General features: G+C 27.8%; 1 long non-coding RNA gene across 1 annotated transcript in view; it reads left to right on the top strand.

The window, feature by feature from the left end:
* Window positions 1–3,830, top strand: part of LOC136088489 (uncharacterized) — a 6,923-nt gene extending 3,093 nt beyond the window's left edge. The window contains exon 3 of the long non-coding RNA XR_010642208.1: window positions 3,699–3,830. This is a non-coding gene — a long non-coding RNA (uncharacterized LOC136088489). The remainder of the gene's footprint in view (window positions 1–3,698) is intronic.
* The last annotated feature ends 2,216 nt before the right edge of the window (window positions 3,831–6,046 follow it).

Below are 6,046 nucleotides of genomic sequence, written 5' to 3'. Positions count from 1 at the left end.
GATGGAGAGTTCTGGGTATTTAATTCTTCACATGTTCAACCAATTATTCTCTCTTATTGTCAGGTTGATATTTTTGTCTAATAGTTACATAATTCAGAAAAGATCAGAACTATCAAAATATTTTAAAACCCTATGAGTATGAGTATGAGTTTACATTGTTTTGTCTGAGGAAAATCTTTTGGTGCTGTAAACTTAATGGTATAGCATTTAAAATGGACACATGCTGTCTATGCACAAAATGATATTCCATGTAGTCTAAGTGACTGTCCTAAAAGATGTTCCAGTTTTCACAATTTAAGAGTACATATTTGCAAGCATCACCAGGATTTTATATATGTAAACAATATAAAATATACATGTGATTTTTCTGGCCAATATTTATTTAATGATATAAATGATGTCTCAACAAATGAGCAATTGGAATGTAGTGTAGATTCTTTAGATAATAGAGGTAAAAGCAGTATACAAGCTAGTATGCAGAAATCATTTGTTTCATTTATTGCTAAGCTTCAAGCACGATCTAACATTCTTTTGACAAATGCACAATTTGTAACTGAAGGTGTTAAGGAACTACTGCAGGATTCACTGCATTTAACTTTAGAGCATGTTCACTCCGTTTTTAATGAACTAAAAATATTGATGAAAATGTTACTTGTGTTCTTAATCTTTATAAAGATCTTGCAACTGTGACTACTTGCATTGATAAAGTTAATACAGAACATAAGCTGATACATAGCATATTTAAAAAAAACAGCAAATTAAAAAAAAAAAAATTTTTTATATAGTTTCACAGCCAGTGTTTCTTGGAGTAAGGAAAAAATTTTTTTTATATAGTTCCACAGCCAGTGTTTCTTGGAGTAAGGAAAGCGAAATACAAATCAGTTTCATTAGGAAGTTACAAAATAAAAGACATACTGGATACTACTCAATATATTCTTATTGAATTATTATTAGCACAAGTAATAATTGAATGTAAGTATCACTCCTTAAATTTAAATTGCTATGATCATGCAAGTAATGATGGGAACATAACTGATTACTTACAAGTGGGAACATAACTGATTGGGAATATAACTGATTACTTACAACTCATACAAGCAACATCCCTATTTTTTTAAAATTTCCTGATGCAATGGTTTTACATTTTTATATTGATGGGTTTGAAACAACAAATCCACTTGGTCCGCATACACAGATACATAAAATGGAGGCTCTTTATATCACAGTGAGAAATTTAACTTCCAGATTTCTTTCTAAAGAATCTTCAATTTTTCTGGTGGGCATATGGTATGCTCTAGATGCTAAAGATAAAACACAATATTATGATATAATTCTTGCCCCATTAATAAATATGTTGAAGCAATTAGAATCTGATGAGGGTGTAAAAGTCTCCATCTGCAATCAAACAATAAAAGTGCGAGCATCTCTAGCACTTTTTATTGCTGATAATTTGGGTTACCGTGCATTGTTTGGATTTTTTGAGAGTTTTAATGCACGGAAATTCTGAAGATTATGTGAATTGATTGAGGAGGAAAGTCCAATTAAGTTCCTTGAAACTAATTATGTTAAATGGACTAAAGATTCTTATGATCATTTAGTTAACTCAGTTGGTTAACCCGATTTTAAGGAGTCTGAAAGTGGAATTAAAAATGGGTGCATTTTTAATGAGCTAAACTTTATTTAAGTTATGGAAAATTTTGCTATTGATGCAGTGCATGATTTATTGGAAGGGATAGTTCCTATTGAATTAAGTGATGTGTTAAGTAGTTTAAGTGCTGATGGGTATTTATCTCTTAGCGAATTTAGTTTGTCATTCGCTGAATTTAATTTTGACTGATAGAAATAGTCGACCCACAACTTATGTATCTTTTCACTGATTAAAAATGACTGCTTAAGAATGCTGGTGCTTAATTTGAAATATACCATTTATTATAGGACACAAATTACTGCGAGATAAACCATATTGGAATTTACTTTTGTTGCTTATGGATATTTTAGACATAGTCTTTGCTCCAAAAGTTAATGTTGGGTTAGCAAGCTATTTATCACACCTAATAGCAGAGCATCATCAAAGTTATCTCCAGTTATTTCCAAATAAACGTTTAACACCTAGACATCACAAATGCTTTCATTTCTCACTCAGTATTCAGCTATTGCATCATCAATGGAAAATATATGAATTGTTTGTTAATCAAGTTGAGCCTAATGACATTATTCATTTTTTGCAGTCTATCTACAGATATTTTTAATATCTCAACTGAATTTTTTGAAATGGTTTGAAGTTAGGCATTATAAAATTTTAAAGGAAAGTGTTATGGTATATAAATTTAATGATGGTATACCTGAGTTTGGTTTTGTTGAAAGTGTAAGTTACCTTAATAACACCATTTTCATGATAATGAGGATGCTTACAGTTTACTACTTCGATATTTTCATGGCTATTTAGTTAATTACAATCCACAATCAACACTTTTCTGTAAGCAAATCCATGAATTGAAAGATCACATTCCCTTAAATATTCACTAAGTTTTTTATAAAGAAAAAGAGTTATTATTTGTTGCTCCCAGATATGTTATTTTTTGACCTTTTTTTCCAACATTTTGTTATTTTAAGTAGTTTTTGTATCATATATGTTTAAAATGTACTTTATGTTGCTTAAAATTAAGCAATTATGTTTTTTACATTTTAAAATGTAACATACATGATCATAACATAAGCATACTTAATTGCATTCTTGTTTTTCAGTTTTCTAAATACTATTTTTTATCATGTATGTCTTCAGTAGATGATTTTGATGACTTGGTTTGACTATTCTTGGTTTGTTCGAAAATGTTAATAAATTGTATATTGTATATGCTCTAAATTTTTATTGTAGTTATTTTTTTAATTATTATTAAATACTTCATTTATATATATATATATATATATATATATATATATATATATATATATATATATATATATATATATATATATATATATATATATATATATATATATATATATATATATATATATATATATATATATATATATATATATATATATATATAAATCTGTGTGTGTGTGTGTGTGTGTAAATTATGTACATATACAGAAGTAATAAATTAGTAAAAAAACACTTATTTAACTTTTTCCTTCTACAGGCTGCTTCACCTTCAATAGGTTCATCAGGAAGCTGATAATCCTATTAAAAATCCTACAATAAACATTAATATAACAAATTATTTGACTAATATGTATCATATAATGCATTATTTGACTAATATACAAATTCTAATTTATGTAGGAGTTATATTTATTTGTTTCATTTGGTTCTAAGTAGATTAAATCAATAAATAACCAGTAAAAACAATTAAAATCCAAAAATTTAATTTTAATCATGATTTTTATTTGACTGATTTAAAGCGTGATTTAAATCGATTTAAATCAACTTTTTAAATCAAAACAACCCTGATTCAAATCAATCGTTTTAAATCAAAACAACCCTGCTTTTATATTCATTTATAATTAATATTTTTAATGGTTTTGTAGTTAATATAGTTAATGTTTAAAAGTCTAATAGTTTTTTTTTTATATTCAGAATAGTTTTTTTATTAATAAAAAATTCTAAACTTTAAAAATAGAATTTGCAATAATATTTTACAATCATTTTGTTTAATATATTAAAAACTATTTAAAAATTATTTTGTTTTTAGAGCACACAAAATTTGAGATATCCCACTAAGATTTGTGTTGGAATCTGATGGTTGCAAAATTGATCCAGAAGATTTCCCATTTGTGGTACACTCTGATACTTCGATTATTGTATTGCAACCAAATAAAAATTAGAATGAGGTAAAATAATGTATTTAATGTCTAAATGAGGAATTACCCATTTTATTCGAAATTATCCACTGTAAAATGAAGTGGATAATTTTAAATAAAGTTATGAAATGGAATGGGTATTGCCAAGAAATATGAATTTAAATATTTTTGCCTGATTTTTACAGACTGTGGTATATTAATATTTATTGCAATTAATAATTATTAAACAATTCCATATTTAAAATATGAGAGAAATTCAAATTCCTGATATATGACAGCATCTGCTGCTGGAACTGATTCCGGCTACAGTAGTAATATTACTGATGCCATTACTCCATCATTTCATTCGACTAACAGTAACATTAAGGTAACTCAAACACCTTCTAAGGCTGTATCTGGTGTTTTTACAAGTCAAGCATTACTTGAGTCTTTTTTGCTCTAACACGGCAAGTCTAAGCTGTATATGTTGTGCTAAAAATCTGTTGGGTTCGGCATTGCTGAAAGAGTCCCCATCACTTATGTCACAACTGCTAAAGTTATTGACCTGTATGGTTTTTACCCTCCAAAAGACAAGCTAAATATAGAAAGTGTATTCCTTTCAGGAATCACTGGTCTTAACCGGAAGATTTTTTTGAGCCTAAATCTCACAAATGTTTTTTGACAAAATGCATTGAAAATGCTCACAGAAAGCTTAATTGCAGTGAAAAACGCTGGACGTGGTCTCCAAAAAATGAACAAGGGGAACAGTGTAGAAAAAGAATTTTTGATAAAATTACTACGCTAGAAATTCAAAAAAAGGATGGTGTATTCACAGAAGATGATTTTTCATTTGTCGATTGTTATAGAGGATTAGAAGTATGTAAATTTTGCAAAGGGATAGTGTTTGTAGACACTCTTTTCATAGGTATTATGTTATAAGGTGTATAGGTATAATGTATAATGTTAAAAGGTTGTGTTATAATGTATTATGTTTGTAGAAACTTTTTTCATAGTGAATATGGTTCAAATGATTAATTGTCATAGATCCAGCCTATAAAATATTTCATCTTTTTTTGTGTTTGTTGTTCTTACCATGGAAAAAAGCTTTTTTTATTTTTTATTTTAATGAGTTAACAGGTGCTGATGTTAATAAAACTGAAATTTTTAAACTGGCAACATTGTCTGCAACAGTATTTTCTGAAGACTTCCTGATTGCCGCAAAGAAAACTTTTTGCTACAGACGGAAAAAAATAGAACAAAGACATCCGCCATATCTTGAATGTGCTCAGCAGATGCCATGTCATTTGTTACTGCCGCAACTGGTAAGTATAAACCATTTTTTCTAATTTAAAATTAACTTTTAATTTAATTATTACTTTATTCTATTTACCAAAAGACACTTGAAATGGTTAGAATCATGTTTATTAATTTTTTTTAATTAATTATCTTTTTCATGATTGTTTGGTTTAAGGATGACTAATTCTTTTTTTTAGGTTTTTAGTAAAGCATCTTATAGCTTTTAATTACAAAACTGAAAATATTAAGATTTTTACTGTTATGGTATTTTTTAAATGCCTAACTTAAAAAATAACTTAAAAAATATATATTACTAATTGTTGTTTGTCCTGGACATATCTCATAAGTCCTTATTGCCTATTGGGCATAAGATAATATGCGTCTCTGGTTTTGATGGCTAGCGGCAACTTTTTACTTTTTGTTAGGTAACAATAACAAATTAGTTTGTGGAAATCTCACATTTGATAAAAATGTGGTATATGCTATTTTACTTTACCCATGTACTTATCAATAATTTTGTGTTTAGTTGCTGCAAGATTTTAGACGCATGCATCCAGACGAGGCTGATTGTTTTATTACACGCATGTTGACATTGGTTCCATCTATTCTTGCTTATTGTTCGAACTTGACACTGGAGTACCTACAAAAATGTACTAAAGAGACAGCTATTTGAGGGTCAAGTTAGTTTTTTTTTAATTACTAATTTCAATAATAGCTTTTTTTTATTACAATAAAAAATAATTTATTTAATGATATTGAGACTTCCGAACAATTGTTCACAATTGCCAAATTTGCCAGCTTATAAAGTTTGCTCTAACTCATGTTTTTGTTTTTCACAGATGCTCAGGTAACGTCTGCTATTAAAGCATTGATTTTTTTGTTACCGATGACTGGAAAAAAACAGCAAAAGGTTCATTTGATTTACTGATTACATATGTGGAGGTGGACTATTTTTGATGAAATG

The sequence above is a fragment of the Hydra vulgaris genome, chromosome 12, assembly GCF_038396675.1.
Source record: "Hydra vulgaris chromosome 12, alternate assembly HydraT2T_AEP".
Classification (NCBI taxonomy): domain Eukaryota; kingdom Metazoa; phylum Cnidaria; class Hydrozoa; order Anthoathecata; family Hydridae; genus Hydra; species Hydra vulgaris.
The sequence above is the reverse complement of the archived record's forward strand: the minus strand, read 5'-3'. Positions and strand labels throughout refer to the sequence as shown.